The 17,732-nt window shown below is 39.0% G+C and overlaps 1 protein-coding gene and 1 pseudogene across 1 annotated transcript in view; one reads left to right on the top strand and one right to left on the bottom strand.

Annotated features, from left to right (window-relative positions):
• Positions 1-17,732, bottom strand: part of JAZF1 (JAZF zinc finger 1) — a 390,681-nt gene that overhangs the window by 292,918 nt on the left and 80,031 nt on the right. The gene's annotated exons all lie outside the window — the stretch shown is intronic.
• LOC143650338 (transmembrane protein 14A pseudogene) lies at positions 5,581-6,476 on the top strand (annotated as a pseudogene).

Genomic DNA, 17,732 nt, shown 5'->3' with positions numbered 1-17,732 from the left:
AGAACCCAACCCAAGCACACGTGTAGGTTATCAGCAGGCATCAAGAGGAATCTTGACTGTGAATGGTGTCTCACATTTTACTTCAGTGTATGAAATGCTTCATTTTAGAGAACCTAGAGAAAATGAATGTATCCACATCAGACAGATGGATTAAAGAAATTCTGCAGCATTGCTAACTTGACATTTTTCTTCCAAAAAGCAATGACTTATTTCCACTTTTTTTTTCTTTTTGGTGTGCATGGTCTGGGAATCAAACCTGGGTCTCCGGCATGGAAGGTGAGCATTCTACCACTGAACCACCCGTGCAGCCTCCACTTATTTTTGATACTGCTTTACCTCTACATTGGGTTTGATATTTTCATCACAAATCTGGAAATCTGGAGTTAATGTTCCAATAACTGCTCTTCCAACAGCCTCTCACACAGACGAGCACCTGGCATGGTGTGCATCGACATACCCATCACAGTATGTCATCACTCCAATAAAGAGAACTCAAGTGATAAAGGACAACACCAGCTTTGGGGAGACACAGGATCTGACACATATTAATAACTCGTTATACATCCAGGCCTTATGCCAAGCAGAAGGTGCATGAGATTTTTTGTTTTTTAACAAGCCTTTCTTGCTATGAGGATCAATCCAGTAAATTTATTTCATTCACTGTATGGTCATTTCCCACCCCACACTGTAAAGGAGATTCAGTGAATAAAAGCTATAAAGTCAGCATTATGATTGAGAATTTTAAACAAACCAGTGAGGCAACTCGAGGTTTTCATACCAAGCATACCTCTGACACACTGCATATAAATATTCCTTTCAGCTCTGAACACCACGCATATTCTTATGAAATACTGTACTATATATGAACAAGAGACACAAGATTCCACTGACTTGGTAAATCCAGGTTACTGTGTTTACACTTTCAGCTCCCACACAGGCCCCATGGTCTAGTGGGCCAACATAAGACTGGGCCTAGAGAAATCTGCAGGGTTACAGTAATTCCTTAGCTCCTGAAAGATTTTGAGCTTGGGAAAGTTACTTCGATAATATCTCAGTTCCTTTTTCTCTGGAAAAGGGAATAAAGGTGATTACAAATTTACAAATTGCAAAAGAACCATCTACACTTTGAGCAGTTCCAAATGACTCATGCGACAAAAATCAAATTACTCTATCATCTGTGTCTTACAGGTGTGCTTTATTTAGTTTGGCCCTCAAATACCACCCAACCCTCAAAGCTCCACAAGGGTACATTTCCAGCTCAAACTGAGTGAAGTATCATGAGGAATTTCTCATCACATGTACAGTTTGACCACCAGTCTCTTGAAGCACTTTTGGGTGATTTAAAATCCACACACACACTACACATTGTTAAACCAGAGTAGCTGAGCCGAGCCATGCGTGGAGATCAGAAGCAGGAATGGTGTCTGTGCCAGATGACTTTTCCTGGAAAAGTACTTTGGAGGGTGGAGAATGTTCTTAGTATCAGTAATCCCTGTGCTTTTCACTCCAGTTTAATGAAATATAACCTGGAGATGTGTTTCATAATGTACAGCAGTAAACAACCAGTAATAGGGACTAAGAGGATCAATCGGTCTCCTAAATAAAAAAATGACCCCAGAGCAGACCAAAGCAGGGACCACAGTAGTAGGTCAACCAAGATAAGACAAGATAAGTCAATAGGATATTAGCATGCCATACTCATTCTTCAGATTAGGTAAAACGCAGTCAACCCAAGGTACATACACGAAGGTGGAATGAACAGAAAGGAGCTTTGCAAAGGCAATGATGACTTTTTATACTACAATATCATCAGAACAAAATGCCATCCTATAGGAGTTCAAAGGAATGAATAACCAGAGTCACCATTACCATTACTGGATACACATGTGTAACTTTATTTACTATCAAAGAACCCAAATAATGCTCCAGATCCTAAAATATAACTAAAACATTTTCATGGGGATGGCTTATTAAGCCAATAATGTCCTGCAAATTAAAACAGAGACATACAACTAAAGGTTTCTCTACAGCATCTCACCCAGGCACATCTCCTATCCCAAGCCAGAAAAGCATGCACTTGGTAAGTTAACTGTCCCTTCTGGAGGGAAGTACCTGAAACTGTTGAGCTGTGTTTCAGTAGCCTTGATTCTTGAAGACGATTGTATAAAGATATAACTTTTACAATGTGACTGTGTGATTGTGAAAACCTGTGTCTGATGCTCCTTTTATCCAGGGTATGGACAGATGAGTAAAAAATATGAATAATAAATAAATAAATAATAGGGCAGACAAAGGATAAAACAAATGGGTACATGGAAATATTAGTGGTCAATGAGAGGAAGGGATAAGGAATATGATATGGGTGAGTTTTTTCTTTTTTCTTATTTCTTTTTCTGGAGTGATGCAAATGTTCTAAGAAATGATCATGGTGATGAATACACAACTATGTGATGATTTTGTAAGCCATTGATTGTATACCATGTCTGGAATGTATGTGTGTGAAGATTTGTTAATAAAAATATTTTTAAAAATACAAATGTATGTAAAATAAAACAATGACAACACTGTCCCTCTAGTTTGTTGCAGTCCACTGAGGGACCAGGTAAGCAGGAGGACACTATGATGCTCTTCTGCAGACAGGCTTTTTCAGAAGGCAGAGTGATGGTCAACCTGAATACGGCCTCAGTTCTAAACTGGTTTCCTACACTATATTCATTTGCACCCATTTTTTCCTTCAACAACTATTTGCTCAGTACTTACGCCACGCCAGGCACTGTGCTTGGCACTTCTTTTCCCTAATGCATATATCCAGGTCCAATTAATTTCTTGGCTGGATTAACTTTCCATTTCTCTCTTCACGATTACTTTTCCAGCAATGTAAAATTCCTTCAGTCCCCAAGATTGCCAGCATTCTGATTTCAAACTAGGAGCGTCCTCCTGACGTTCTAGCCATCCTTTGTTTATATTTGGTGGCAGGAGAGCCGGCACACTTGATTTCCAAGCTCAGCTCTACAGAATCAAACATGCTCAAGTTCTTTGTCTTTGTTCTTCTGTGCCAACTTCCTCTGTTCCTCTAACATTTGCTTACTCATTATCTCATTGATCTGCTCATCCCATGAAGTGCCTGGATTAAAAATGGCTTATCTCCTTCCTTATATAGGCAACTCTGCTATCCCGCCTATCCTAGTATTAGTCTCATTTCTCCTGATAAATATCCAAGTACCCTCTCGACATATATCACCACTACACCCCCATGAAGATTGTCTGCAGTAATAAGAATAGTAAATAGTTTAAAAAGACCTTTCACTTACACCACCTCAAGGGATCCTCAAACAACAACTGAAAGATATATTAACTTGCTTTACATGTACGGAAACGAAGGATTTTACATACTAGATAAAAACCCTAGATAACACAGCCAGTGTGTGGCCAAACTGGGACTCAAACCCTGTCATCTGGTCATTAAAACAGGGGTTCTTCCACTCCCTGCTCAGTCTCTGCCAAACCCTACTCAGGATTATCCAGGGAAAACATAGGATGCTGGGTCTCACCTTGCTCATCTGCAGAAGGCCAAACTGTGCCAAAAAGTGAAAAGAGAAGCAGCCACACCAAAAGGGACAGGAACTTGAGTCTTGTGATCTTAACTGGCCTAAGTGGATCCAAGGAGATATCAGAAAAGAACCTGGAGTAAAGCCGCAAAGATTAAATTACAAACTATTCTAAACATATAAAGAACATTTGCACATCACACGTTAATCAGTAAAAAGGAGAAGAGCATTTAACAGACTCCTAAAGAGTTAGAATTTTAAAAGGAGCACAATCAAGGGGGAGAAAAATGACTAAAAGGAAAAGAATTATCATTAAAACTTAAAAAACAAACAAACATTAAGAGAACAAGCATTCCGGGACTCTCGGACCCTGCGGGTGGAGCTCTCCTACCGAAATGAGGAGGGAGCAGGGCTCCGCGCAGCACCAGCCCAGAAGGCTACGACGTGGCCTCGAGCCCACGGCCCGGCACAGAGCAGCCTGCTCTCCGGTCTGAACCCGCATTCTCACCACCGGCCTCCCCTGAGAGGGCCTGACAAGCCCACCAGTTTTCTGTTTTCTCCTTATTCTTGTGAAGAGAGTAGCAGAAAACACAATTCATAATAAAATGTAAAAAGAAAACAAAAGTGGGGTGAGGAGATGCTTGCGATCTGAATAAGATGGACAATCTCCCCCACCCCCCTGATTTTCTAGCCTACAGCTTTCTGAGGGTCCTGCTGCAGTTACTACATTTGCTTGAAGAGAAGTAAGAAATTAATAATCTCGACCTATTTAGTGTTTGATATAATCCATGTATAAAAGAATTCATAGAAAAAAAGATACTTTGTTATTTTTCATTTTGGTAAAATAATGTTAATTAAATTAAATAAACATTTCTTGAGAGTGAATGACAGGCCTGCCTGTACTCTCGCCAAATCTGATTGTTGGCATGGAAGTAACAAACAGGAAATACGAATTTAATGCTGCATTTCTACTTTCTGACTATGAAAGGCATTTCCCTTTAGGATTTTGTTTCATTTGTCTGTGAGGGGCTTGTTTTGGTTTGTTTGTTTCTTCATCCATTCTGTATGCATTTTATTGATGTGTACCATTCAAAACAATATTTCCCTTTGATTTGGTTTTATGATAAAATGAAAAACTTAGGCCTCTAAAAAAATATCACTTTTCCTACCACATGACAGTTATGTCCTCAAGTAAGTCACAGTACTTCTTTGAGGAGGCTCTTCATGAATAAAAGAGGGATAATAACATTTACCTTGCCATCCTCAAAGTCTTTTTTTGATAGCTGAATCAAATGATGAATCTGAAAGTGCTCTTTAAAGTACTAGACTATCCTTCCATATTCTTAATATGCATATCAATAGATCAGGAAACAAGTAGGAAAGCAGTGCCTTTACCTTCAAGGGACTCCTTAGGGGTGGTGCATACAGGTGCATGTTTGCTATTAGCAAGAGAAATAGGTAATTGTGTTATCATTACCCAGGTGCAACTACATTTTGGTAAACATCAGAGTTCAAAGTAGACACAAAACTTGGGATAGGTAGACACTGCCTATATGCCTGAGCCTGAATTGTGTAGATATTATAGTGCTATACTGCCACCTAATCTTCAATCATTCTAATTCTAGAGCTCTCTTTTCCCTTTGCTCTTGTTCTGAGAACTTGACAAATGGAGGACACCAAAAATGGTGTCCATTACATTAATAGAATAAAAGAAAAAAAACACATGATCACCTCAATTGATGTGGAAAAGGCATTTGCCAAAATACAGCACCCTTTCTGTATAAAAGCACTCAGAAAACCAGAAACAGAAGGAAACTTCCTCAATCTGACAAAGGGCATATATGAAAACCCATAGCAAATATCATACTCAATGTTACAAGACTGAAAGCTTTCCCCCTAAGATCAGGAACAAGATAACGATGTCTGCTATCACCACAGCTATTCAACATTGTACTTGAAGTTCTAGCCAGAATAATTAGGCAAGTAAAAGAAACAAAAGGCACAAAACTAGACAGGTAGAGTCGCAAGAAGCCGCCGCGGGGCAGAGCTTCCGGGCTACAGAATTGCAAACTTGCCAATGGACCTGCTTGGTTTTGGTTATGCAGCCCTTGTGACATTTGGAAGTATTTGGGGATATAAGCGGAGAGGCGGTGTTCCATCTTTGATTGCTGGTCTTTTTGTTGGGTTTTTGGCTGGCTATAGAGCTTACCGTGTCTCCAATGACAGACGAGATATAAAAGTGTCACTGTTTGTGGCTTTCTTTCTGGCCACCATTATGGGTGTAAGGTTTAAGAGGTCCAAGAAAATTATGCCAGCTGGGCTAGTTGCAGGTTTAAGCCTCATGATGATTCTGAGACTTGTCTTATTGCTGATTTGAGAATCCAGAGGAACAAAGAATTGATTTCATGCCATTCCACTGTAGCGGCAGAACATACTCTGTATTTAAAAGATAACTTTCAATATGGAATGTCACTTGTTTTATTTTGTTAGTTACAGAAGTAACACTGATACATCTAATATGAACACTAATTTGAGGTATTGTTTTTTAAACAAAAACTGTTTTCTAATTATCAAGCACTGTTACCATTAGAGGTATTTAATGAGTCATAATATACTGCCTTTCATCTGTGATCTATTTTTATATATGTGACTTTTTTTTGACAATTCTAAATACTATGTCTCAAGTAAGTTTACACTAAACTACGGTTTATCAGATAATGGAATGCCTTGATGGATATCACAGAATGCTAATTTATGGTATCTATTTGTCATTTGTATTATATTAGAAATTACTAGAAATCAGATTTTTTTCTATTTTAGTTATTTGTTGCCAGTATTATTTTTTTCCTTTGAAAATTCCATTCTCAGCACACTCTGTGTACTAACAGAATCTTACTTAGTGTTTAAATAAAAGACATTCAGTTTTGAACCTGCAAAAAAAAAAAGAAAAAAATAAACTAGACAGGAACAAGTAAAACTATCCCTATTCACAGATGATGTGATCCAAAGAATCTACCAAAAAAGCTACTAGAACTAACAAACTCAACAAAGTGGATGAACAGACAACAATCAGTGGTGTTTCTATATACCAACAAAGAACAATTTGGAAAAGAAATCAAGAAAGCAATTCTATTTATAATAGCACCTAAAAGAATATAATATGTAGGAATAAATTTAACCAAAGATGTAAAGGATTTGTGTGCAGAAAACCACAAATCATTACTGAAAGAAAGTAAGGAAAACCTAAATAAATGGAAAGATATTTTGTGCTCAGGGATTGGAACAATTAAGAGGATTAAGACAGCAATAGTATCCAGAGTGATTTACAGATTTAGCTACAATCTCATTCAAAATTCCAAGTCTTCTTCACAGAAATGGACAAGCTAATCATCAAATTTACACGGAGGGTAAAGGACCAGCATAGCCAACACCATATCAAAAAAGAAAAACAAAGTTGAAAGACATACATTTGTTGATTGCAAAACTTTTTGCAAAGCTACAGTGTTCAAAACAATATGATACTGGCATAAGGAAAGGCATATAGACCAACAGACTAGAACTGAGAGTGCAGAAATAAGCCCCACAAATCTATGGTCACTGACTTTAAAACGGTGCTAAGTCCACTCAATGAGGAAGGAATAGTCCCTTCAATAAATGGTGCTGGGGAAACTGGATATTCACATGTAAAAGAATGAAAGTGGACCCCTAACTATATACAAAAATTCACTCAAAATGAATCAACAACATAAATATAAGAACTAAAACCATACAACCCCTATAAGAAGACATAGGGAAATATTTCCAGGATGTTGTATTTGGCAATGTGCTTCTTTATACTGAAAGCACAAACTAAAGAAAAAATAGATAAATTAGACTTCACCAAAATTAAAACTTTTGTGTACCAAAGGAGTTTATGAGAAAAGTGAAGACTTCCAAAAGAACAGAAGAAATTATTTGAAAGCAGAATATATAAAGAACTCCAATAAGTCAACAAGAAAACAAACAACCCAATTTTAAAAATGGGCAAAGAACCTGAAAAGACATTTCTTCAAAGAAGATATACAAATGGCCAATAAGTACATGAAAATATGTTTAGCATCATTACCATAAGGGAAATGCAAATCAAAACACAATGAGACACCACTTCTCATCTACTACAGTGGTTATTACTTTAAAATGCAGAAAATAAGTGCTGATGGGGAACCTTAGCTGTTTCCCCACTGTTTGTGGGAATAGAAAATGGTACAGCCACTGTGGAAACAGTTTGGCAGTTCCTCAGAAAGTTAAATACAGACTTTCATATGACCCAGCAATCCCACTTCTAGGTATATACCCAAAGCACTGAAAGCAGGGACTTGGACAGATATCTGTATACCAATCATAGCAGCATTACTCCTCATAACAGCCAAGAGATGGAAGCAATCCAAATGTCCCTTAGCAGATGAATGGATAAAGAAAATGTGGTGTGTACATTCAATGGGATATTATTCAGACTTAGGAAGGAATGAAGTTCTGATAAATGCTACTACATAGATGAAGCTTGATGAGATTGTCTTGAGTGAATTAAACTGGACACAAAAGGACAATTATTGTATAATTCTACTTACATGAAATAGCTAGAATACACAAATTCATGGAGACATAGAGCATACTCTAAGTTGCAGAGATGGGGTGGACGGGATGAGAGTTAATGCATTACGGGTGTAGGGTTTCCATTTGGGGAAATGGGAAAGTTTTAGCAACGGAAGAGGGTGAGGGTACCGTAACACAGTGAAAATGATTAATCTCAATGAATAGTATGCTTGGGAGTGATTGAGAGGGGAAAGTTCACATTGTATATAACTTTCCACAATTTAGAGAGAAAAAAAGAACTAAAAGGACAATAGGGAAAAAATGTCCAAACTCAGGATTTTGTGTTGCTGGGCAGTTTCACTTCCTTCTGCGAGCGACAGAAAAGTGGCTGTCCTAGAGTTACTCCAAACAAGTACCACTAAGAAAGAACTCTCTGAAAGAAACCCTACTGGTCTCCAAATTGGAGAATGAAAGGAACCAAGAGTCAGTGAAAGGGAAGTCTCTCATGTAAAACAATGGAGGGCAGTTTTATTAGCTTCCTTCAATGAAGCAAAACTTGGACCAAAAAACTCATTATTCAAACCAGATGCTGATTTTGTAAAATTCACTTCAGTGATGCACTGTATCAATTTTCCTTTATTTTGAATATGCAATATTATACAAGCAGACAAACCACCACATTAAAATAAAGGCATATTTGAAGTTTGTAAAGATGGTTTAAAAAGAACTGAAGGCAGGAAACCTGTTTTCAAAAGTTTATTGTCAAAAACATTTTGCTTTTTTTTTTCACATCATGTGACAAAAGAAATGCAATAGCAGGTTTAAGACAAGACCAATTAAGGGCAGTGATGAAATTACCCTTTAATGGTAATTACCCCCAAATCTTGATTACTGTCTGTTTGAGTTATCTGGTCATACGGCATACAAATTACTGTGTTCATGGAGCTCAAAACAAGAATGAAGGATGGACTCCTCAACGTTTGCAGAAAGGTTAAAATGGGGAGGTGGGGGAAGGAAGAAAAGTAAACGAAGCAGAGAAGGGCAGACCACACAGACCTCAAGTGCCTACGTGAAAGCAATATGTTCATAAAATATTTTACCAAGCACAAAACTTCTAAAAATCCTGCTGATAATCTCTCTCTTCCATCTCTTGTCAGAAGAATGATGAGGAGCAGATCTCAACACCAGGAAAAAAAAGTAAGCATCTGGGAAAAGGTTAAAGCAGAGTACAGGGACGGGAACCCAAAGAGAAGACTTTGGCCTCCAAACGTGATCCCAAAACAGAAATGGAAAACACTCCTTGGAACTCTGTGCTGTGAGGAGGTGGCACAGCCTTGCTTTACAGTTTCCAGTTCTCAGTCCCATCCAATGTACTGCTGTGCACAAGCAATGAATTATAACTGCCAGGATCTCACCTCTGAGGCTGTAAGGAGACATAACTACAGCATTTTAGAGACAGAACTGATAACCACCTTCATTTTACGAACAAGGAGCCTCACGACCAAGGAAGGTGAGTGGATTCCCCTGGAACTGGGAAAGCCCATTCTCCTACTCCTCACCCACCTATCTCTGTTCCTTACCTGAGGCTCTGAAAAACAGGAACAACTGCTATGGAAGAGCAGTTAGTGCAGTCCGCCCGCAATCATAAAAGGGCAATCTCCCCTCCTGCCTCAGGTGGGCTCACCTGGTGAGATTCAACACCAGACAGTTGCACAAGAAAATCTATATTTGTTGGGTACCTATAAATCCTATTTAACAGAACCTTCTATCAACCAGGTGTGTGCAGGCAACTTGCATTCATTTATCTCGTTTAATACTCACAACCCAGGATATGTTTATACTCACATGCTGCTAAGAAAAATGAGGCTAGGAGAGGTGAACAACTTGCTTAAGCGCATGCTATTCATTAAGCGGCAGTTCTGGGTTCAAACCAGTTTTTCTATCCACTGAAGATACTGGGCTTTCTACTTTATTACCAGCCCTCAAAAGTTTACAAAGGGTCCGCCAGCGGCGCTCCCGCCGCCATCCAGCCCTCCTCTTCCTTTTTCTCCGCCGGTGCTCCCGCCGCCATCTAGCCCTCCTCTTCCTCTTTCTCCACCGGCGGTGCTCCCGCCATCATATTGCCCAGCTTTTTCCCCTTCTGCTCTGGCGGCGCTCCATCCGCCATCTTATCCTTCCCTTTCTCCTCCTACTCCAGCAGCTCTCCAACCACCACCGTGCCCTCTTCCGCCTTCACCGGCTCCTCCGCCACCGTCCTCGACAGCCTTGCCACCCTCAAATTTCCTCCTCCAAAACAGCTACTAGGGGAGTAGAAACAATACAGAACAGCTCCCAGAGCCACGACAGAGATCAAAAAGACAGCGTACCCCATCCTGGAATGGCTGACTGTCTGGGAGAACCAGCTCCGGTGAGATCACCGAGGGGTGCGGGCTTTCCCGGGTGGGGCGGCAAGCGGCCGGAGTCCCTCCCTTCCTCCCTCCCGGGCCAGCTGGGAGAATTGGGCAGGCGGACCCCTCAAGCCGCGGCGGCTGGCACCCCCCCCCACTCACAGCCCCCCGGACCAACTGAGAGAATTGGATCGGAAATCCCCAGACCGCGGAGAACGGTGACCGGGGGGGGTCCCTTCCAAACACATGACTGCCCGGTCCGGCTGGGAACGGTGCACTCTCCCGGGCTGCGGCGGCTGGCGCCCTCCCGCCACGCTTGGCGCCTCGGGCCAACTAGGAAATTCGGACGGGCGCTCTCCCGGGCTGCGGCGGCCGGCGACCCTCCCCGCGTTCAGACCCCCAGGCAGGCTGGCACTCTTCCAAGCCGCTTCGGCTGGCGAACCTCCCCCACGGCGAGAGTTTTCCAAAGTTAAAGGACCCACAGCACCTTTTACTGGTGGGACCCGCAGACAAACAATCGTGTGCCACGAGCGTCACCTACTGGGCAGGATAAGAAAAACAGAACCCAGAGATTTCACAGAAAAATCTTTCAACCTGTTGGGTCCAACACCCAGGGAAATCTGACTAAATACCCAGACGCCAGCAAAAGATAACGGATCACGGTCAGAAAATTGAAAATATGGCCCAGTCAAAGGAATAAACCAATAGTTCAAATGAGATACAGGAGCTGAGAAAACTAATGCTGAATATACGAACAGAAATGGAAAACCTCTTCAAAAACGAGATCAATAAATTGAGGGAGGACATGAAGAAGACATGGGCTGAACAAAAAGAAGAAATAGAAAAACTGAAAAAACAAATCACAGAGCTTATGGAAGTGAAGGATAAAGTAGAAAAGATGGAAAAAACAATGGATACCTACAATGATAGATTTAAAGAGACAGAAGATAGAATTAGTGATTTGGAGGATGGAACATCTGAATTCCAAAAAGAAACAGAAACTATCCGGAAAAGAATGGAAAAATTTGAACAGGGTATCAGGGAACTCAAGGACAATATGAACCGCACAAATATACATGTTGTGGGTGTCCCAGAAGGAGAAGAGAAGAGAAAAGGAGCAGAAAAACTAATGGAAGAAATTATCACTGAAAATTTCCCAACTCTTATGAAAGACCTAAAATTACAGATCCAAGAAATGCAGCATACCCCAAAGACATTAGACCCAAATAGGCGTTCTCCAAGACACTTACTAGTTAGAATGTCAGAGGTCAAAGAGAAAGAGAGGATCTGGAAAGCAGCAAGAGAAAAACAATCCATCACATACAAGGGAAACCCAATAAGACTATGTGTAGATTTCTCAGCAGAAACCATGGAGGCTAGAAGACAGTGGGATGATATATTTAAATTACTAAAAGAGAAAAACTGCCAACCAAGACTCCTATACCCAGCAAAATTGTCCTTCAAAAATGGGGGAGAAATTAAAACATTCTCAGACAAAAAGTCACTGAGAGAATTTCTGACCAAGAGACCAGCTCTGCAAGAAATACTAAAGGGAGCACTAGAGTCAGACACGAAAAGACAGAAGAGAGAGGTATGGAGAAGAGTGTAGAAAGAACGAAAGTCAGATATGATATATATAATACAAAAGGCAAAATGGTAGAGGAAAATATTATCCAAACAGTAATAACACTAAATGTTAATGGACTAAATTCCCCAATCAAAAGACATAGACTGGCAAAATGGATTAAAAAACAGGATCCTTCTATATGCTGTCTACAGGAAACACATCTTAGACCCAAAGATAAACATAGGTTGAAAGTGAAAGGTTGGGAAAAGATATTTCATGCAAATAACAACCAGAAAAGAGCAGGAGTGGCTATACTAATATCCAACAAATTAGACTTCAAATGTAAAACAGTTAAAAGAGACAAAGAAGGACACTATCTACTAATAAAAGGAACAATTAAACAAGAAGACATAACAATCACAAATATTTACGCACCGAACCAGAATGCCCCAAAATACGTGAGGAATACACTGCAAACACTGAAAAGGGAAATAGACACATATACCATAATAGTTGGAGACTTCAATTCACCACTCTCATCAAAGGACAGAACATCTAGACAGAGGATCAATAAAGAAAAAGAGAATCTGAATATTATTATAAATGAGCTAGACTTAACAGACATTTATAGGACATTACATCCCACAACAGCAGGATACACCTTTTTCTCAAGTGCTCATGGATCATTCTCAAAGATAGACCATATGCTGGGTCACAAAGCAAGTCTTAACAAATTTAAGAAGATTGAAATCATACACAACACTTTCTCGGATCATAAAGGAATGAAGTTGGAAATCAATAATAGGCAGAGTGCCAGAAAATTCACAAATACGTGGAGGCTCAACAACACACTCCTAAACAACGAGTGGGTCAAAGAAGAAATTGCTAGAGAAATTAGCAAATACCTCAAGGCGAATGAAAATGAAAACACAACATATCAAAACTTATGGGATGCAGCAAAGGCAGTGCTAAGAGGGAAATTTATTGCCCTAAATGCCTATATCAGAAAAGAAGAAAAGGCAAAAATGCAGGAATTAACTGTCCACTTGGAAGAACTGGAGAAAGAACAGCAAACTAATCCCAAAGCAAGCAAAAGGAAAGAAATAACAAAGATTAGAGCAGAAACAAATGAAATTGAAAACATGAAAACAATAGAGAAAATCAATAATGCCAGAAGTTGGTTCTACGAGAAAATCAATAAGATTGATGGGCCCTTAGCAAGATTGACAAAAAGAAGAAGAGAGAGGATGCAAATAAATAAGATCAGAAATGGAAGAGGAGACATAACTACTGACCTCATAGAAATAAAGGAGGTAATAACAGGATACTATGAACAACTTTACGCTAATAAATACAACAATTTAGATGAAATGGACGGGTTCCTGGAAAGGCATGAACAACCAACTTTGACTCAAGAAGAAATAGATGACCTCAACAAACCAATCACAAGTAAAGAAATTGAATCAGTCATTCAAAAGATTCCTAAAAAGAAAAGTCCAGGACAAGACGGCTTCACATCTGAATTCTATCAAACATTCCAGAAAGAATTAGTACCAACTCTCCTCAAACTCTTCAAAAATATCGAAGTGGAGGGAAAATTACCTAATTCATTCTATAAAGCCAACATCACCCTCATACCAAAACCAGGCAAAGATATTACAAAAAAAGAAAACTACAGGCCAATCTCTCTAATGAATATAGATGCAAAAATCCTCAACAAAATTCTAGCAAATCGAATCCAACAACACATTAAAGAATTATACATCATGACCAAGTAGGATTCATCCCAGGTATGCAAGGATGGTTCAACATAAGAAAATCAATTAATGTAATACACCATATCAACAAATCAAAGCAGAAAAATCACATGATCATCTCAACTGATGCAGAGAAGGCATTTGACAAGATTCAACATCCTTTCCTGTTGAAAACACTTCAAAAGATAGGAATACAAGGGAACTTCCTTAAAATGATAGAGGGAATATATGAAAAACCCACAGGTAATATCATCCTCAATGGGGAAAAATTGAAAACTTTCCCCCTGAGATCAGGAACAACACAAGGATGTCCACTATCACCACTATTATTCAACATTGTGTTGGAGGTTCTAGCCAGAGCAATTAGACAAGAAAAAGAAATACAAGTCATCAAAATTGGAAAGGAAGAAGTAAAACTATCACTGTTTGCAGACGATATGATACTGTACGTCGAAAACCCAGAAAAATCCACAACAAAACTACTAGAGCTAATAAATGAGTACAGCAAAGTAGCAGGTTACAAGATCAACATTCAAAAATCTGTAGCATTTCTATACACTAGTAATGAACAAGCTGAGGGGGAAATCAAGAAACGAATCCCACTTACAATTGCAACTAAAAGAATAAAATACCTAGGAATAAATTTAACTAAAGAGACAAAAAACCTATATAAAGAAAACTACAAAAAACTGTTAAAAGAAATCACAGAAGACCTAAATAGATGGAAGGGCATACCGTGTTCATGGATTGGAAGACTAAATATAGTCAAGATGTCAATCCTACCTAAATTGATTTACAGATTCAATGCAATACCAATCAAAATCCCAACAACTTATTTTTCAGAAATAGAAAAACCAATAAGCAAATTTATCTCGAAGGGCAGGGTGCCCCGAATTGCTAAAAACATCTTGAGGAAAAAAAATGAAGCTGGAGGTCTCGCGCTGCCTGACTTTAAGGCATATTATGAAGCCACAGTGGTCAAAACAGCATGGTATTGGCATAAAGATAGATATATCGACCAATGGAATCGAATAGAGTGCTCAGATATAGACCCTCTCATCTATGGACATTTGATCTTTGATAAGGCAGTCAAGCCAACTCACCTGGGACAGAGCAGTCTCTTCAATAAATGGTGCCTAGAGAACTGGATATCCATACGCAAAAGAATGAAAGAAGACCCATATCCCACACCTTATACAAAAGTTAACTCAAAATGGATCAAAGATCTAAACATTAGGTCTAAGACCATAAAACAGTTAGAGGAAAATGTAGGGAGATATCTTATGAAACTTACAATTGGAGGCGGTTTTATGGACCTTAAAGAAGGAAACAAATAAATGGGAGCACTGAAGAAGGAAACAAATAAATGGGAGCTCCTCAAAATTAAACACTTTTGTGCATCAAAGAACTTCATCAAGAAAGTAGAAAGACAGCCTACACAATGGGAGACAATATTTGGAAATGACATATCAGATAAAGGTCTAGTATCCAGAACTTATAAAGAGATTGTTCAACTCAACAATAAAAAGACAGCCAACCCAATTACAAAATGGGAAAAAGACTTGAACAGACACCTACCAGAAGAGGAAATACAAATGGCCAAGAGGCACATGAAGAGATGCTCAGTGTCCCTGGCCATTAGAGAAATGCAAATCAAAACCACAATGAGATATCATCTCACACCCACCAGAATGGCCATTATCAACAAAACAGAAAATGACAAGTGCTGGAGAGGATGCGGAGAAAGAGGCACACTTATCCACTGTTGGTGGGAATGTCAAAGGGTGCAACCACTGTGGAAGGCAGTTTGGTGGTTCCTCAAAAAGCTGAATATAGAATTGCCATACGAACCAGCAATACCATTGCTGGGTATCTACTCAAAGGACTTAAGGGCAAAGACACAAACGGACATTTGCACACCAATGTTTATAGCAGTGTTATTTACAATTGCAAAGAGATGGAAACAGCCAAAATGTCCATCAACAGAAGAGTGGCTAAACAAACTGTGGTATATACATACGATGGAATATTATGCAGCTTTAAGACAGGATAAACTTATGAAGCATGTAATAACATGGATGGACCTAGAGAGCATTATGCCGAGTGAGTCTAGCCAAAAACTAAAGGACAAATACTGTATGGTCCCACTGATGTGAACCGACATTCGAGAATAAACTTGGAATATGTCATTGGTAACAGAGTTCAGCAGGAGTTAGAAACAGGGTAAGATAATGGGTAATTGGAGCTGAAGGGATACAGACTGTGCAACAGGACTAGATACAAAAACTCAAAAATGGACAGCACAATAATACCTAATTGTAAAGTAATCATGTTAAAACACTGAATGAAGCTGCATCTGAGCTATAGGTTTTTTTTTTTTTTACTATTATTATTACTTTTATTTCTTTTCTCTATATTAACATTCTATATATTTTTCTGTTGTGTTGCTAGTTCTTCTAAACCGATGCAAATGTACTAAGAAACGATGATCATGCATCTATGTGATGATGTTAAGAATTACTGATTGCATATGTAGAATGGTACGATTTCTAGATGTTGGGTTAATTTCTTTTTTTCCGTTAATTAATAAAAAAAAAAAAGTAAACCCTAAAAAAAAGAAAAAAGTTTACAAAGGAAGAGTTCCTCATTCAATTGATTATGAGAACTGCACAAGAAGCTACACCTGGTGAAAATACCAGGATCATTATATAAGAAATAAATGGATCATTGATAATGTAAATGATGATCCTAAGGTCTGTTTGGGTATACACAAGGACTCTTTCAATTTACTTAGTTCAAAGGAGGGAAATTTCTTACAGAATCCAGTTTCTTTCTAAAAACTTTGCCTCACAGATCCTGGATACTCTGTTTATTGTTCTTCTTTTCTTTTTTGAGTAAGTCCCCACAGACAGAAAAAAGGGATATGGAAATACTAACAAGCAGGAACAACTTTCTACAGATATGTCCACCAAAGTACAATCCCATGACATGACTATGGTGAACTTCATTACTCCATTCTTGTGGCTGGTCAGCCTCCATCAGTGCTTTCACCTTCTGGCAACCACCTGCTACCTTTACCTTCTGAAATCCCAGGCACAGAGCCAGCCTGGAGAAGTCTGCTGTCTGAAGGCACACACACACACACACCCATCTTCTGGTCTGAACACAGCCCTGAAGTCCATGACTCACTGTGGGTTTGATGCTTCTGACATCTCTGCAGTTTGTGATCTTTTGCTTGCAGAGAGGTTGGCCTGTTTGAGGCTACAGCATTCTAAAGAGGGCTATTCTTTTTTTTATTATTGTTAATTTTTTATTTTTCTAAAATACCAAAAACACCAAACAAACACAAACATTCGTAATTTTTGATCATTCCATTCTACATATATAATCAGTAATTCACAGTATCATTACATAGTTGCATATTCATCATCATGATCATTTCTTGGAACATTTGCCATCTATTCAGAAAAAGAAATAAAAAGAAAACAGAAAAAAATTCATACATACCATTACCCCCCACCCCTCCCCCTCACCGATCACCAGCATTTCACTCTAAATTTATTTTAACATTTGTTCCCCCTATTATTCATCTTTATTCCATATGTCTTACGCATCTATTGATAAGGTAAATAAAAGGAGCATCAGATACAAGGTTTTCACAATCACACAATCACAGTCACACTGTGGAAGCTATATCATTATACAATCATCTTCAAGAAACACAGCTACTGGAACACAGCTCCACATTTTCAGGCAGTTTCCTCTAGTCTCTCCACTACATCTTGACTAACAAGGTGATTATCTATTGAATGCGTAAGAATAACCTCCAGGACAACCTCTCGACTCTTGCTTGGAATTTCTAAGCCATTGACACTTTATATTGTCTCATTTCACTCTTCCT

Source organism: Tamandua tetradactyla, chromosome 1 (genome assembly GCF_023851605.1).
Source record: "Tamandua tetradactyla isolate mTamTet1 chromosome 1, mTamTet1.pri, whole genome shotgun sequence".
In the NCBI taxonomy this organism is placed as follows: Eukaryota; Metazoa; Chordata; class Mammalia; order Pilosa; family Myrmecophagidae; genus Tamandua; species Tamandua tetradactyla.
This window is presented reverse-complemented; position numbering and strand designations above follow the sequence as displayed.